Raw genomic sequence first — 9,089 nt, forward strand, 5'->3', positions numbered from 1 at the left:
GTTGTTATTCCAGTTGCTTTATTTTTTTGGTATTTATCTTCAGCAAATCACTGAAGGCATATAATATGTTATCATAATGATTTATTGTGGCAATAAGATTGTACCTGTACTGTGCATTTACACCCTGGCCATATTCATCTATGTAAACTCACACAAACTACATTACATTATAGCAGACACTACAAAAACCTCATGCCCAGCCACTAGACTTTTCTGACAGGGTATTCAACAGTCATCGAGTGTCAGATATGAAAGTTTTGGGACTGCTATACAGAAGTTATTATTATGGATTCCCAGCCGGCATTTCAACGGTGATTCAACGTTGAATCAACGTCAGGTCTATGGTTGGATCAACGTTGAATTACCTTTCGATTTTGCAAATTGGATCAACGTTTATATAGTGACGTTGTTTCACCGTCGGACCACCACCGGTGATTCACCGTTGAAATCACAACGTTGTTTCACTCTTACCTTCTTCATGGGTGAATTGTGGTCGTTTTGTAGACGTTGAATGAAGGTTGAATTACCTTTCGATTTTGCAAATTGGATCAACGTTGATACCGTGACGTTGTTTCACCGTCATACATTTCAACGTAAGTTAAATAGAAACTACATACAACGCAAAGTCCATAAATATAGCAAACAAATTTTTACTAATAAAAAATACACGACACAAATACACAACTTAGTCTGTGTATCAATTTATTTAATACACACCTCATTATTTCAATTATTCTAAATATACAGCAACATTTACAGCATACATAGTTCATTAAAACCATGCAGGTTACTATACATGCTGTACACTCAAATACAGAAAAAAGGCATACAATTAAATAGTCACTTTTTAATTAGGTTTCATGAATTAAAGTTAATCTTTACTAACATGAACAAAGAACAAATACTTGTACAGCATTTATTAATCATTTAATTAATTGAAATATGTCCCGATGCTATTAAAATCAAAATGTGTGCTTGTTAACATAATGCACTGAGCTGACATGAACTGTACTTTCTTTATATGAAAGATGCTTCATTGCTCTTTGTTCATGTTAGTAAATACATTAACACTTACTAATACAACCTTATTGTAAAGTGTTACAGTCTTCAGAAAGATAGATACTAACTAAATTAAACTAAGTAACTAAACTACGCTTCAATTCTGTTTACAAAGTTTACAAAATACCCATTTTTAAAGTGGCTGCAGTAAAAAAAATAAAATAAAAAACATCACTCACAACTAAGAATCACAAGTGAAATACATTACATCTGTTTGAGGTTTTATAGGTTGAGAGAAACACTTGAGGTAAAAGATGGCACTGAGGACAAAGAATCAAGTGTAAAACACTAAAACATCTATATCAGTCTAGCACTTAAATACATATTTATTTCTCAAACACCAGGTGAGTTTCCTACAAAATCAATAATGAGGTTTTCTATTCCAATTCATTGTGAATGAATGGCTTTACTTTCACAATAGTGAAAACTCATGCTATAATCTAATCCTGACATTACTCCTTCACTTTGCAGGTCTGCATGCTAAATATTTAGTAGTTTTTTTTTTTTTTTTGTATAAAGTACATCTATTGTGTTTAGCATTACTGCAGCAAAACTGAGCACCTGTGACAGTGGAACATAGACAAATATTTCAGTAAATCATCAAGAAAATGTGTAGAATATATGGTTTGATTCTCTCTCACAAACACAACAGTAAAAGCAATTTGTTATTCTATTATTATTATTAGTATCATAAAAATTGCATGTTCACATGGGTCTTATAATAATGGCTCACATTTGTGAATGTAGGACCACTATTTCACTATTACATGTCACATTAAGTGTTCATATAGGTTCTGTTATTAATCACTTGTGTCATCCCAGAGACCTGTTAATCTTAAGAACACAAACTAAAATATTTTTGATTAAATGCTCCTCATCCTCTACAGACAGCAATGGTCCCAAGATGGTCATTGTCAAGATAAGGCACAAAACACATTGTCAAAACGTTCCATGTGACTTCAGTGATTTCCACTGTGAACATACCAAGCTCCAACAACACTTTAGTGAGGCAAAACAAAACAGCAAATACAAATGTGTTTGCGTATATCTCTCCCGCATCAGATCAGCATGTGTGTTTACTACGAGCAGTAAGCACACACCATGACCTGTTGTGGCAAAGGCAAACAAGTTATTTTTATAGTACTTACTGTGATTTAACCTTTATGACAAATGTACTGGACCTGTTACACAAATCACTATCTTTTATGAACACAAATTTCACTGTAACGGATGCTATTGTTTTGCTCCAGTTATAACTTTAGAGAACACCGTACTAGTCAGACATCCATACAAAAGCAGAGAGTTTGGTCTTGTGTAGCAGAACTGCAATAGATGTCTGTCTGTCTAGGCTGACACTGGTTTAGGCCATCAGTATGTCCTTGATGCCCTCAAATGGAGCTTCCAGAAAACCTGCAATAAATGAAATATGAGGTTACAACTAAGTTGGTATCAGCTATTATACAAAGTGAAATTCAAATATTTATTTTTTATTGAATCCAAATTTGTCCTATAATATCGCCACACTCAATAATTTTGACTCATCCATCTGAATATTCCTAACTAAGAGAAGTGAAGAATTAGGTGTGATGTCGTCAGGAAGCCCTTCGCCACTACTGGTGCCAGCATTTCCAGAATTCAAATTTCAGATTCTCGAAAAAATTGCTTTTTTTTTTTTTTTTTTTTAACCAAGGCTGCAGTAAAGAATCATGAAACATTCAACACATCTAATAATTACAAGTTGTTGTAAACCATTACATGTACTGTAAAAGCTGTTTAAAGCTTTTTAGACATGGTTGAGAAAAACTCTAGAAGGAGTAGCACTTTTGCAAAAGTCTGCATGTAGGACAGAGAATTAAAGGGATAGTTCAAAATTTGTATTCTGTCGTCATTTACTGACCACATTGAACACAAGAGAAGATATTTTGAAGAAAGCTGCAAATCTATTTAACCATTGACTTCTATAGTATTTTTTTCTACTATGGAGGCCAATGTTTACAGGTTTTTAGTTTTTTTTTTTTTTTCAGAATAGCCTCTTTTGTGTTCAACAAAATAAACTCATAATGGTTTTAAACCATTTGAGGAGTAAAATGTGAGTAAATTTTCATTCTTGGGTGAACTATCCCTTTCAGTTGGAAAACACCAGAATTCTTAAGTAGACCCTTTTCGCAAGACAGATGATGCATTTCATTTGTCATCTTAATCCTCAAGTTTTTAATATTTAGATTTATTTAAATAGCATGTTTATTTATTTGTTTTAATGACATTTAATAAAAACAACTTCTCAATGACATCACATGTACTGGACCTGCTACACATGTATCACTATTTTTTTTAATACAAATTTCACTGTAACAGGTGCTGTTGTTTTGCTCCAGTAATACCTTTAGAGAACACAGTAGTAGTCAAGACATCCATACAAAAGCCTTGGCATGGAGTAGCAGAACTGCAGTCTGTCCAGGTAGGCTATCTGCGTGTTCTTGATGCCCCTCAACTGGACCTTCCAGAAAACTCAGAAAGTTAAAACCCATTACACCTTTAATCTGCTACTATACAAAGTGTAATTTAAGCATTAATTTCTCACTAAATACATATTTGCTCCCCAATACTGTCACATAGTATAACATCACAACATGATTTCACAATAATAATATCAATATAACAATATAATATCACAACATAGCCTAACAATCAATAAACAAACATATTAGAAAGAGAATATCACCATGCTTTTGGTTAACCAAAGCACTAAGAAGATTTAACAGATAGCTTAGTTAAAGGTAAAGTAAACTTACATGGACAAAGCCTTTTCCATTCAATGCTGTGCAAGTTACATCTCTAAAAGCAAAAACAACAACAACAGTGAAACGACAGCAGTTCACTTTGTAATAATAACACTAATAATACAGCGTTTAAAATGGATATTGTTTTATAACGTTGCTCAGTAACTTTAAACTGCGTTTGGAGTTTATCGCTTTGAATTTGCCATAAAAACGCTCATTTAGACTAACGTTAAACATGTGACATTACCTCGAGGTTAGCTGCGTCACCGGAGCGCAAACAAGACTAAAAACAAACTGGAAAGTTTTAAATGCTTCAAAATTCGAATCACTACACCAAGTCACATTTAAGATGTGTGTAAAACAAAATCGGGGGGTAAATAAAACTTTAAAGCATCTAAAAACACGCTTACCTCTGAATTCTGCAGCACTGCAGGTCAGGTGTTCGTAATTAAGTGAAGTGAAGCGCTGCGCGTGGCCGCGTGCGCCGAGTCCTCCGATACCATGGTAACCAAACATGTTGAATATTGGGTGAAGCCATGACGTTAATTCAACATACAGACCATGATAAAAAAATGTCAACGTTGATTTGTACAAGGATTTCTGTAACCTTTTTCAACCATTTATCATTCAACATTGTTTCAACATTAAAGCAACAACTGACGTATTTTCAACCACATTTCAACGTTGAAGCCTTGTCATATGCAGGCTGTTTTTCAACCGTTCAACATTAAACGTTCTATCAACATTATTTCAACGTTCAAAACACATCTGACCTTATTTCAACCATATTTCAACGTTGAAGGTCGGTCGTGTGCCGGCTGGGTTATAGATAGCGAAAATTTGCGTTTTTTTTTTTTTTAGCTTTTTTTTTTTTAAAAAGCATGACAGTAAAACACAAACACCATTATGAATTTATTAAAACATGTGCTTGTTCATTGTAAAAAAAATCATAATAATGAAAAAAATACCAATCTGTGCATCTCCTTACTACCTTGTGCCTGCATTCTGCTGTTGTAGATGGTCTATTCTGGAAAATTTTCTTACCCTTTGGTTTCGAGTGTGGTCCTAAAAAATCTCAGTTTGAAGGTGTATTTAGCCATTCCCCTTAGTCCTATCCCTTCAAGCTAAAGAGAATTTAGACACCCTTTCCCCTTCACATGAACGCGCAAAATGAGGGGTAAGGGGAAGGGCTAAGGGGTAGAATTGGGGTAAAGTGAGTTCCTCTTCATCAAGTCAACAAGGGATGCTTTCATGGGCATACATTTGACCCTTCAATTTTGACAGAGGTAGCAGGTCTGCTTTATGTCCCAGAATGCAATGTGGTTGTGACATCACAACAGTGTAGTTTCCAAGTTCCAAGAGTTAAGGGCAATCAATTTAAACCCATTCAGACTATTCTGCCAGTAGTCAACACTTCTATAACTTAGTGATGTACATCCAAGTTAACGAGATGGAGGGAAGTTATCAAATTAAGGGCAAAATTGGACTGGAGCGGAGCCAAGCTCAAACTAGTGCACTCAATTTTTATACAGCTTCCAGTGTTCTGCCGATTGGTGTTACCCATTCAGATTGCACTTTCTGATGATGAAATATGCTACCCATCCACTTGTGCTGCTAGCATAATCTTGATGTGGAGCTGGGTGATGTGAGGCTATAATATTGCCAAAATTGTCCCTAAACCTTAGAAGCTCACAAATGTACACTTTAAAAAAATGCAGTGTTGTTTTAACCCAAGGTTTGGTAACATACACTACCATTGGGTAGTCATTTATATTGACAAAATTAATCCAACATTAGGTTTGTCCATATATGTCCCGACGTCAAACAATAACAACCCAGCATTTTTATATACATCTGTCGCCTCAAAACAAGAAGGTCGCTGGTTTAAGCTCCAAAATGTGAAGACACATTTCTGTGTCGAGTTTGCATGTTCTCCCCGTGTTCATGTGGGTTTCCTCCGGGTGCTCCAGTTTTCCCCACAAATCCAAAGACATGCGCTATAGGTGAATTGGGTTAGCTAAATTGTTTGTAGTGTATGTGTGTATGTAGTCCTCCAGGTTGTGGGTTAAGTGCTGGACTAACAATCCATGTCATAAAAAAGAGATGTTACGAAACACTAACATGGTGCGGCTAAATATCAACTTCGATATAAACGTGCTCTTGGTGTAAGTACGCAAGCACAATGTTTTAGGCAGCACGAATTATCACCACACTTCTTGGCTACAATAGTTGCAATTCTTGCATCATCACAACAGGGTGTTCAACACACCACTGTTTCCATAAAAAATGTTTTTGTTTTTGCAGTGCAATCCAGATGTTTGCATAATTGTTATGACATGAGGAATAATTATGTTTGATTTTGTATACCTATAGGCTATAACACAACATTATGTAGCAAATGAAGGCAGTTGTACTTGGTATAGTGTTTATACAGTCAAACTAATACAACAAAGAGATAAGAATAAAAGATTTCTTGGTAACTTTGAATTGTGCAGTTTTGTTATTAAACTGCAATTACCATGGTAGGATTGGTCAGTAATATGTTTTTTGTAAATATGGGCTATTTAAAAGCTTGTAATCTTGATTTTTGTTATACTCCATGAAAATATGTGTCAGCTGATGTTATGCGACTTGACACAGAAAGAGAGATGACTCAAGGTTTGAATTTAATTCTCACAAATAAATAATAATATTTCAAAAAAGAACACCCACATTCACATGCATTTCTGTAGCTCAGGATAAGGAAGCTGAGATTGGGATTTAGAGCTAAGCTTCATATTTTCATCCTCGTCTCTCTAAGAACAGCCAACACCAACACAAATCCCTGCTTCACACTTGCACAGAGAGGGAGAGAAAGTGAAAGCAAAGACAGAATGAAAATGCTTCTTGTGAAAGCATTTTTTTGAACAGGTGGATTTTTTGTCTTGATCAAAGATTAGGTCACATGTAAAACCTCAGCTGGAGAAATGATTGCGCATATTGTTCCCTATTGAAAAAAAAAAAAAAACACAAATCACACATGAGCACGGGGTTTTAAAATAGAGACTTTCCATCAACCACTATTGTTCTTAACTAATTATAATTGCCATAGACCAACCCCAACCCAAACATGAACCATTAAATCATTCTTAAATAAAATCTCTCCATGAGGTCTCTTTATGAACCTATTCATTCTTGTCAAGATGTCCCGAGGTTTTTTTTCCTTTCTTGTGGCCAGAATTTATGTACTTAAAAATATAAAAACCGACGTATAAGTCCACCAGCATCCCATTGTTTTTTTCCATTTTATTTTAGAAAGAAAAAAAAGAGGGTATTTACTGCTGTACTTGGATAACAGTTTCCCCAAATAAAACTGTTTTTATTCTTCTCAACATGTGTTCTTGAAGATTAGACCACTGTAATCTTGCAGGGTTTAATAATACACACACAGAAAGCGGGAAAGAGAGAGAGAGCTAAAGTTAAAACAGAGAAATGAAACAAGGCTACACTGCCTCAACAGATGACTTTAATCCTGTTTATTAAATTATAAAGAATCCGTGAGGATCAGGAATAGAGAGTCAAGGATTTAAGCGATTTGTGGATTTTTTTTTCAGAGTTATTTGATGAAATGGGATTGTAGTGAAGTAGGGGAGCTTTGCGAGCGTGTGACAGCAGACGTGAACTGGGATAAATCACTTGAGAAACAGAGCACAACCGACAGGATCAGACGCAGACATTTATTTGTTTCAAATGCATGAAGTATTAAAGGGAATAATTTACTCATTCTAACACAGGGGGAGGCAGATCCTAGAAAAGCATGTGATTGATAGATTACCGACGGCCTATAAAACAAACAGAACTAAAGTAAAAAATCAATAATCAAATCAGAAATCTTCAGGCTATATTCATAATCCCGCATAGCACACATGGATCTGAGAGTGATTAATGAAAGTCTGTGCAAATAAACTCAGATTTCAAAGTGAATCGCAAAGATGTGCTAAATTTTGACGCATTTAAATGACAAATTTTCTTAGGACCGATAAGAAGAATATGACTTCGTATCTCATTGACACACATTTAGGAACTACAACAGAGACATTAAGTGACCCTAGAAGAATCCTCAGTGCACTATTTGTGGTATTTTTTTAGGAGTTACTTGGAGGTTGCGATTTAGGAAGATTAGAGCGAATGAGAATTAGCCGGGTGGTTTTGGCTGGGTGGATTCGCCTGGCTCTTGGGGACCACTATGTCACTGATAACTTCCACTGAGCTGTTTGCTAAGAGGATAGAACATGCTAATCCAAGTCAAAAGACACACCATGTGAATTACATCCCCAAACAGATTACAGCAGACAGATTAGGATGAAAGCAATAAATCTTGTCATGTCGTTCTTATATGCAGGAATCAGAACTAGCAGATGATGCTGAACCAAATTAGTGTGTATTAAAGTCAACACCAAGCGAAAAGCCATGGGGAAATTATCATAGGTGTGAAAATATGATTAGTAATCTGAAGTGAAGAATTAATGTCAGAGCAGCCGTTCTTGGTTCTTAAATGTACCATTTATTTAGTTAGATTTGCAGGAAATTGGGAATGATTTGTCTAGTAAGCTATATTTTGGTCACACTTTATTTTAAGGTACAATTCTCACAACAAATAAACTATTAACTTGGACAGGGGTGCCCAAACTCGGTCCTGGAGGGTCAGTGTCCTGCATACTTTAGTTCCAACCCCATTCAGACACACCTATGCTAGCTAATAATGTCCTGGCAGATGTGTTGAGGCAAGTTGAACATAATAGTTTTCATAACTCATCTCTAATAACTGATTTATTTTATCCTTGCCATAATGACAGTATATAATATTTTACTAGATATTTTTCAAGACACTTCTATACAGCTTAAAGTGACATTTAAAGGATTAACTAGGCAATTAGGTTAACTAGGCAGGTTGGAGTAATTAGTCAAGCTATTGTATAAGGACGATTTGTTCTGTAGACTATGAAAAAGTATAGCTTAAAGGGGCTAATAATTTTTACCTTAAAATGGTTTTTGAACAATTAAAAACAGCTTTTATTCTAGCTGTAATGTAATGTAATGCATTTTTTATTCAATGCCATGTCAACAACAAAGGCTATTTTCATGGCAGGAACCTTTCAATAATAAATATACAATTTAAAATCAACAATCAAATGAATACATACATTTAATAAGATTTTTAGTGTTGACACATTATAAAAATTCTGAAATATTTTCTGGTGTCACTTTGAA

At 35.0% G+C, this 9,089-nt stretch overlaps 1 long non-coding RNA gene across 2 annotated transcripts; it reads right to left on the bottom strand.

Annotated features, from left to right (window-relative positions):
- Positions 1-689: 689 nt before the first annotated feature.
- On the bottom strand, positions 690-4,312 carry LOC141375389 (uncharacterized). Of its 2 annotated transcripts, none has more exons than XR_012383358.1 (4): positions 4,250-4,312; positions 3,852-3,894; positions 3,441-3,556; positions 690-2,469 (listed from the first exon to the last, which is right to left on the bottom strand). It is a non-coding gene; the product is annotated as an uncharacterized lncRNA (long non-coding RNA). The 2 variants fall into 2 exon arrangements; XR_012383359.1 differs by having other exon boundaries at positions 4,087-4,312.
- Between the last annotated feature and the right edge of the window lie 4,777 nt (positions 4,313-9,089).

This window comes from Danio rerio, chromosome 7 (genome assembly GCF_049306965.1).
Source record: "Danio rerio strain Tuebingen ecotype United States chromosome 7, GRCz12tu, whole genome shotgun sequence".
In the NCBI taxonomy this organism is placed as follows: domain Eukaryota; kingdom Metazoa; phylum Chordata; class Actinopteri; order Cypriniformes; family Danionidae; genus Danio; species Danio rerio.